Consider the following 8798-nt stretch of genomic DNA (forward strand, 5'->3'; position numbering starts at 1 on the left):
CCACCGGACCTCATGGAACCATGGAGACCATTATGATACTTTGTGGTGTCATGGAACCAGGTGGCCATTGTGACACTGTGGGACTCCATGGAACCAAAGGTTCATTGTGACATTGCAAGGCCTCGTGGAACCATGAAAAGACAATTAAGACACTTTACAGCCTCTTGGAACCAAAGGGCTATTGTGACACTGAGGGGCCCATGGAATCATAGAGACCATTGTGACACTCAGGGGACTCATGGAGACCATTGTGACACTATGAGGCCCCATGGAATAAGCAAAGCATTGTGACACTGTGAAGCCTCATGGAACCAGTGAGACCTTTGTGACCCTGGGAGGACCATTGTGATATTGTGGGGCCTCGTGAAATGAAGAGGCCTTTGTGACACTGCAGGGCTGCATGGAACCAAAGGTCCATTGTGACACTGCAGGGCCTCATGTTATCAGTGGTCCATTGTGACAGTGGGCAACCAAAGGAGACCATTGTGACACTGCAGGGCTGCATGGAACCAAAGCTCCAGGGCGACACAGAGTGACCTGCTGTCATCAATGGTCCCTTGTGACACTGTGGAGCCAAAGGAGAGCATTGTGACACAGCAAAGCCCCAGGGTCCAAAGGTCCATTGAGACATTGCAGGGTTCATGGAACAGAGGAGTCACGAGACATTTTGGGGCCTGGGGAACCATGGAGACCATTGTGACACTGCAAGGGCTCTTGGAATCCTTGGGACCATTGTGACACTGCAAGGGCTCATGGAATCCTTGGGACCATTGTGACACTGCGGGGCCCCATGGATCCAAGGCACCATTGTGACACTATGGAGCCCCATAAAACCAAGGGAAAACAGAACAGGTCTGGCTGGTTTGGCTTCCCATGGACTGCCTGACTGATCTAAGTGACCTTTGCATGTTGAGGGTCACTTCTCATCTGCTGCTAAAACGCTGGGGCTCTGTGCTTTCCTTCCCAATGGAAAAGAACTGTCCTTCTGCTCCAGGCACCCATGGCCAGAATTGGGATTTCACCTCCAAAGTTCCTTATATCCAGAGATTGTTCCCATAGGAATATTGCCAGGATAAGTCTGGCTGGCAGTAGTTTCACAAGGGTCACCTCTCATCTATCCCCAAAACACTGGGGGAGGCTCCATGCTCTCCTTCCCATGGGAGAGAACTGTCCTGCTTCTCCAGGTGCCCATGGCCGAGATTGGGTTTCCACCCCCAAAATTCCCTAAATCCAAAATCTGCTATTATTGACAAGTCTAGCTGGCCTTGGCCTACTGAGGCTCTCACCTGCCTTCCAAATCTTGGGGCTCTGTGCTTTCCTTCCTATGGAAAACAACTGTCCTTCTCAGCCAGGTGCTCATGGCCAGAATTGGGATTTCACCTCCAACATTCCCTGTTGTGACAGACTGGAGGAGACTGTTGGCTAGAAACATTTCATATGTTGAGGAGGAAGGGGCAGGTCCAGCCTTGCCCTGCCCTGTAAGCCCAGCCTTGCCCTGCCCTGTGACCCCAAGGGGCCTCCAGTGTGTTTACGGTTTCTACCTGACCTGCGGCACACTGAACCCCCAGCACTGCCATCCCAGCCGGGGCACTGGGGCCCTCTTGGCTCTACTCAGTGCTGCTGCTGTACTCGGGGCACCCTAAACCCCGCTAGCGACCCATGTCCCCCCACTGCAGGGATTGTGCGCGACTCACACTGCCCCGATCCTCCACGCACCCGGAGCTCCGTTCGGGCTTTGCATGCTAACTCACCAATTCACCTGCCATCTTTACTTGAGTTTGGTGCACAGGAAAAACACCAGCCAGATATCTGCAAGAGGTCAGGAATTACACAAATTTTTACAGGCAAAGTACAAAAAAACCAAGAAACTTTGGAAGAGGATTTCATGCAACATCCAATTACAAAGAAAACACTTATCCTAGCAGTAACTTCATTAACTTAGTTCATTTGACGTAGAAATCATTGAACACGTAAGCTGTTGAGGTACCCAAAAATGTTCCATATAAAGAGCATTAGAAGGAGAAGAAAGAGAGACAGAAAGACAGAAGCTCTATAGAAAGACACACATCTGACTAACAGCTCCTAGGATTCCAGTGTGGGTGAGACACAAACCCCAGGAGAGGGCAGAGTCCATACCAGGGGCTGACCTTGCACTCCGTGTTTTTAAGCCTCCGGGCCTTTGTGGGCCTCCCCCCAAGTGGGATTTCTGATCGCTCAGGCAATCAGGGCTGGGTTAGCACTGTCCTCACTGTGTGACTGATTGACAGCTCATCCCACAGTGTCTCAGGACATTGATCTCATCCATCCTCTCATAGTGACTATTGGTGACACTGGGGAACGTCATGGAACCATGGGTCAGTTTTGACCAGGTGGGTACAAGGACACCACGGTGACATCAGGGAACCTCGTGGGAACAAGTGGCCATTGTGATGCTGTGGATCCCCATGGAACCAAGGGAACATGGAACAGGCTGATGCCTTCAGTTTTAGCTGTCATATTTCCAGATTCTCTACTGCATTAGTCTGTAACTCTGAACTTCATACACAGTGTTAGCAAGTTCTCTTCACAGTGTAGTCTGACAAAACAATCCTTTTCCAGCCCCAGAACTGGACACTGTTGCAGCTTCAGGCACAAAAAGTGCAAACAACAGCGAATTGAGGAAAACAAACTGGGAGGATGGGACTGCATAACCTGAGGCTGTAACTGGACAACTAACGCCAATATTTAAATGGACCAAACCTTGTAAAAGTGTGAAAACTCCTGACCAGTCATCCATTTTGAGTGTAACCTCGACTGGGCTCTTGTCCTGCTCAAGGTGAATCCTTTGAAGGCCTTTTAATAAATCCCAGCAAGAGGCAGAAGCCATGAGAAAGCTGACAACTCTTTGTGAGAACAGAGTTGTGGAGCAGTGAAAAACAACTTGTTTTTCCTGAGAAAGAGCTCTAGGACTGTGGAAAACAACCTACTTTCCCTGAAAAAGAGCTGTAAGACTGATAAACACCAGCCACCTGTGTAAACTGTATTTTCCCTCTTAGATAGAAAAATGAAAACTATCTCTCACAAACAACTTTTCCTGCACATACACACCAGGGGTTTGAGTGACCAATCAATACAGGGTAACAACTTGTTGCTGACCAACTGGGGATAGACAGGGGATGTTCTTAAAAAACCCTACAAAAAGGCCTATAAAAAGACTGTATAAAAATAGCACAGGATTGATCCTTTCTTTTTGCACCATAAAACGTGTCCTGCATCCCTTTCAGTGCCCTTTTATTTCATAGTTTTTTGGATGGTCTGTTCCAGTTCACCCCCTGTATGTTGTCGTTCCCCAAGCTGGATTATTCCCAGGTTATATCCCTCCCCTTTTATCCTTCAATGATTATAATCCCCACCTTGTATTCCAGTGCCTTCCCTATCCATCCCTGTAAACTCTGCCCCTGTTCTGGACCCTTCCCTGTCAGTCTCCTGTAAACCCCTCCCCTGCAGGTTCCGCCCCTCGGGAATTCCCCTCATGGATGATGCCCCATTGGCCCATGTGACCTGCCCTCTCCACCCCCTTATCCCATTGGTCCCTGAGATGTATTCCCCGCCTTTTACTCCTCCCTCCCTGATTCCCAATTGGCTCAGCGATCGTGCCCACCCGCAGTTGTAGTGCTGTATAAAATCCTGAGCACACTGGTGCTTGGGGCTTTTTGGTGCCTGTTCTCTTTGACGAATAAATCTTCCTCAGAATCTCACACCAAAGGCCTCCCTCTCCTCTTTGGTCTGCTCCCTGACGCTGACACCATTCCAGCTGTGGAGCAGGTGGAGTTAAGGTTCAGCTCTCCCTGTATCAGGGGAAGCTGCTCCCCACTCATGGCATGCAGCACCCCTGAGCCAGCTGTGTACTCCATCGCGGTGTCAGCCAGGGGCTCCTGGTGGGCTGAGTCTGCGCTCAGGCAGGCCTCAGGTCCCCCACGGCATCTCGGTGTCACCTGTGAGCCCTGAGGAGAAGACACCTCTGTGCCCTCTGCTCAGAATTTCACTGCCAGGACAGCAGGAATGCAACCCAAACCTGCCTTCAACCTGCTGGGGTGGGCAGCTCCTGCACCAGCGGCTTTCTTGCCATTCTGCTGCTCATGGCCAAGACATTTTCCCTGCCCCCCTGCCAGGGGAATGCCCTGTGCCAGTTCTGCTGTGAGGCTTCCTTGGGGCGATGCCGGCACCAGTGGTTCCTTCAGTATTGGAACTGGAGTCAGTGAACATGACTGAGCCCTGGTGAGCTCTCAGGATGGCCGGGGACAACTGGTCCACCTGGCCCACCCCAAAATTCACCCAAGTCCTGCTGGAGCCGATGGACTCAGCAGCCAAGAACGACCCCAGAGCCAGGTAGAACCACTCGCCCTTTCCCAGGACACCATGGTGGCTCTACCCCACTGTGGCCAGGCATTACAGGCGACCATGTAGGGCCCCTCGCCTAGGAAACCCCAGAGCCCCACAGTGCCCCGCAGACAGGTAGACCCAGCAGCCCCATCCCGCCAGGGAACCAAATTCCAAGACCAATAAATAATTTCAACATACTTTTGACATAGGAAGATTTTTTTTTTTACATTTAAATTCTTTTGAGTAAATAAAGAATTTTGGGGTTGTTATATTGTATTTGCAGGGTTGCCCAACAAAGTCAGGAATGATGCATTTAACTCCATGTTCTCAGAAGGCTAATTTATTACTTTATAATACTATCTTATAATAAAGTATACTATACTATACTATACTGAAGAACAGAGAAAGGATTCTTAGTGAATGTTCAAAAGATAATAATGAAAACTCGTGACTCTTTCCAGAGTCTCGACACAGCTTGGCCATAATTGGCCAATGAGTCAAAGTAACTCACACCAGAATCCAATCAAACAATCACCTGTGGGTAAACAATCTCCAAACACATTCTGCACATGAGCACAACACAGGAAAAGCAAATGAGATAAGATTGGTTTTCCTTTTTCTCTGAGGTGTCTCAGCTTCCCAGGAGAAAAATCCTGGGCGGAGGGATTTTTTCAGAGAATGTGAATGCCACAGTGTTAGAGATGAGTAATGAGATGGTTGGCTTTCCCAATTAAAGGGTGAACATGATAAGTATGTTAAGAGAAGTTGTACAGATGTATAGTTATGTTACTGCAATGTGTCCCCCCCACCCAGCATTGTTATCCCGGGCTGATCTTGGTAGTCCGGGCATTTGGGGAGGGGCAGATTGTTCCTAAGAGGCACGGCTTAGCAACACCTGCCCTCCAGTCCAGTTCCAAGAAAGCAGTCTACACCAATGGACAGCGAGGAAGAGTCAACAGACAGCCTTTGGGAGGAGCTAGGGCTGCCTGTTGCAACAGCAAGGCTATAAAAGGGAGAGCAGCCATTGTGTGGATGAGCCAGACACGTGGTTACCAGCCATGAAGTGGGGGAGGCTCCCAGCACTGTAACTTTTTCCTTATTTAGTCCTTTTGTTGTAAGTTTGGTTAAGGTTTTAATAAACCTTTCAAAATTTTGAGAAGTGAACGGTCATTTCTCACAGAGAGAAAAAGTTTTAAAAGAAAGCTTTTTTTAAATTTGTTTTTCTTTTAAACCCAGGCCATTCCTACCACATTCACAGTGAACCACAGCCTTTCTCACCACCTGGACACCCACCCCCCCAGTCAACTCACTCCCCCTGGATTCTGCACAACTCCCAACACACCATTTGTCGAGGGGAAGGCACAGACTGTGTAAAGGCAGCAGAGCCCAGACCTGGCCTGACTTCCCTGGACCACTGGAAAGGAGGAAATCCAGATCCACAGACACACACACGGACACTGAGCAAAGCTTTGCTCAAAGGGTTTATTGATTCTTGATGATTGATTCTTCAGGGGAAATGGCCCAGGGCTCAAAGAGTTCAGGGGGTTCCTCCAGGGATGATCATCTCCTCATGCCACTGGAGAGGAAAAAGGACACTGGTCCTTCCAACCCTAAAAGACCAACCCCAGAAGGTGACCTCTGGAGCCCCTCTGGGCTTTGTCCCCAGCCCTGTCCCTGCAGGCACGGCTCACCTAGGCATCCAGAGAGGCAGCCAGGTGCTTCTGCCGCAAGAGAGCCCGCAGCTCTTCAGCCACAGGGGGCTGGGGACAAAGGCAGCGTTAGAGACCCACTGGGGGCACCGGGCTGCACTGGGAGGCAGGGGAGAGCAGGGGGGCCTTGGGGAAGGGGCTGTGGCAGCAATGGGGTGCAGGAGCTGCTGTGCTGCTGCCCAGAAGCACTGGGCTCCGGGCCAAGAGGCACAACTGGGGCAGGGGCTGCGTCCAGGCTCATCCAGGGGGTCCTGGGGTGACAGGGATGGAATGCAGCATGGCCCTGGGCAAAGGCTTCACTGGGGAAGAGCCCTGGGGCAGGGCATTGTCTGGGCTGTCAGGAAGGGTGCACTGGGCTGTGCTGGGACAGACTGGGATGGCCTGGGCTGTGGTGGCCATGCAATGGGAGGGTCTGGCACCGGCAGAACTCGTGGTACCCACCAGAGGCGTCTCCAGGACCGCGACATTGTCTAAATCCAACTGCAGAGAGACCAGGAGACCTCGCTGGTCACTGGGATGTCCCCAGTGCCAGCAAGGGATGGGGGGACACCACTGCCCCCCAGTTCCCTGAGGGGATGCCCTCCAATGCCAGCAGCCCACTCACCTCCCGCAGATCATCTTGGGTTCCTTCCAGGAGTGCCTGGAAAGGAGAACAAAGGCTGGGTCTGGACTGGACCTTGTGGGGCTGGGGGGGACACAGGGGTAGGGAGCAGAGCACAGGCAGAGGGATGGGAATTCAGGGCCTCCAAGAAGATCTGTTTGAGGTGGGGGGAGACCCAAAAGCACTGATCTGGGGTCAATTGAGAGTCCAGGGGACAGGGCTGGGGGTGTGGAAGGAGCAGGGTGTGAGGTACAGGGGAGGAGAAAGGAATTGAGGTGTAGGGACATGAGAGTGCAAGGGAGGGGCTTGGTGAGGACAGAAGAATGAGGACAGGTGGGACAAAACCAACAGGACTGGGAGATGGTGTGGGAGGGGGGGGTGAGTCAGGGAATTGTACAGGGGGACCCCTCTGCAGTGGCCAGGAAGAAAGACAAAGGATTGAGGGGGGGCATGAAAGGAAAGGTCTCAGGAATGGTCAGTGGGAGGGCAGCTGGGGACCCTGAATGGGACACAGAGGAGGGACCAAAAGGGTGGGATGGGAGGCCAGAAAGGGCAGGATGTGGGGACAGTGTTTGGCTGGTGCCTCACCTTGGCCTGTGCCGGGGGGCACAGCAGGATGGAGAAGAGCAGGGCCACGCTGATCACAGCCACCTTCATCTTCCTCTGGCTCTGGGCAGCGCTGCCTGAGGCTGCAGCAGGTGAGGAGCACCTTTATCCCTGCCGGGACTCCTCCCTGCACCCTCCCTGCCAGCCCCCAGGCCAAAGCCCGGCTTGGCACAGCCCCTAGCCCTGGCACAGAGCCCATCCCCACCTGAGGCACGGATCCAGCCCCCTTGCCTGGCATCCCTCCAGCTTCCTGCACAGGGCAGCTGCCCCTGGAAGGGCCCGGGCACCTGTGGGGCTAAGGGGGGCAGCCAGGGAGCCAAAGGCACCTGGGGACCCTGTGGGGACAACCCCCAGTCCAACACAATCCATCCTCCAACAGCCCCCAGTGCCAGATCCCCCATCTCCTGCTGCCCCTCCCCTCCCAGAGCTTTCCCTGTGGGACACCCCAGAGCTTAGCCTGGCCCCAAACCCAACATGTGGGAGAACAAGGGGAACAAGGGACACGTGATCAGGTGGCTGATTGGCATCTCAGACACCGCAGACACTGGGGAGCACTGGGCAATGCTGATCACCTGCAGACAAGGCTGAGGGCTGGGGAATGGCTCAGCTGTGACAATTCCCACATCCACACAACTCGATATCCCTTTCCCTGCAGATGCCAAACCCGACCAAGCTCCATGCCCAGAGCACTGTCCAGAGGGGAATATGCCCTGCCCTGCTCCTCATCCTGTCACACCTGCAGCCTCGGAGCCCTCCCAGAGCACCTGGGTCATGGCCCTGGCTCTGGGCCCAGGCCAGCACTGGCCCTGAGCAGGATGTGCCCATCCCAGGGACTTTGGGAAGTGGGCACCTGTCCCCAGGCAGCCACTCGGAGCTAATTGGGGTAACAGAGGTGCCCTGTGAGGAGGAGGGGTGTTGGTGCCTGCCAGCATCTCTGACGAGCCCTGTTTACCCAGGCCCTGAGGCACCAGGAGGACATTCAGACATCCTGGGCCTCCAGGAAGGAAAATCCACAGTGAAGTGGTTTCTGAGAGCTGTCCAAGGCTGTGATTCCTGTTCGACATTCCAGGGCATTAGTGAGGGGTTCTGCATCTCTCTTTTTCCGGGGACCTTTTGGATCCAGCAGAGATGTCTTGTGGGCCACCTGGGAAAACATCTCAGGCCACTGCCTTGACTGTTTGCTCTGGAACTTGCCCCAGGAGCTGCAGGGCCCAAGGGGGAGGATTTTCCTCAGGGGTTTTGCTGCTTTGTGCCCTTGGAGAAGAGACCAATGGGAGATTTGAACAGACGGACAAGAGCTGTGACATCATTGGTGGGCTGAGGTCACCTTGGGGAGAAATTTAAGGAAGTGTCTGCAGGGTCCTAAATGGTGAATGAATGGATGAAGGAGATTCTCACTGTCCTGACCCACTATCCAGCAAAACCACAGACAAGGGAAGAGGCCTGGTGGAGTCAGGGGAGAAGCAGACCTGGTTGAGCCTGGTGCACACTGGGTAGTGTGGGGTGATCCCCTGCTGGTG

At 53.1% G+C, this 8798-nt stretch overlaps 1 long non-coding RNA gene across 1 annotated transcript; it reads right to left on the minus strand.

Annotated features, from left to right (window-relative positions):
• Positions 1-5830: 5830 nt before the first annotated feature.
• On the minus strand, positions 5831-7345 carry LOC131564527 (uncharacterized). Its single transcript, XR_009275392.1, has 5 exons — positions 7261-7345; positions 6676-6711; positions 6513-6551; positions 6054-6122; positions 5831-5938 (listed from the first exon to the last, which is right to left on the minus strand). It is a non-coding gene; the product is annotated as an uncharacterized LOC131564527 (long non-coding RNA).
• Positions 7346-8798: the final 1453 nt, after the last annotated feature.

This window comes from Ammospiza caudacuta, chromosome 15 (genome assembly GCF_027887145.1).
Source record: "Ammospiza caudacuta isolate bAmmCau1 chromosome 15, bAmmCau1.pri, whole genome shotgun sequence".
NCBI classification, from domain to species: domain Eukaryota; kingdom Metazoa; phylum Chordata; class Aves; order Passeriformes; family Passerellidae; genus Ammospiza; species Ammospiza caudacuta.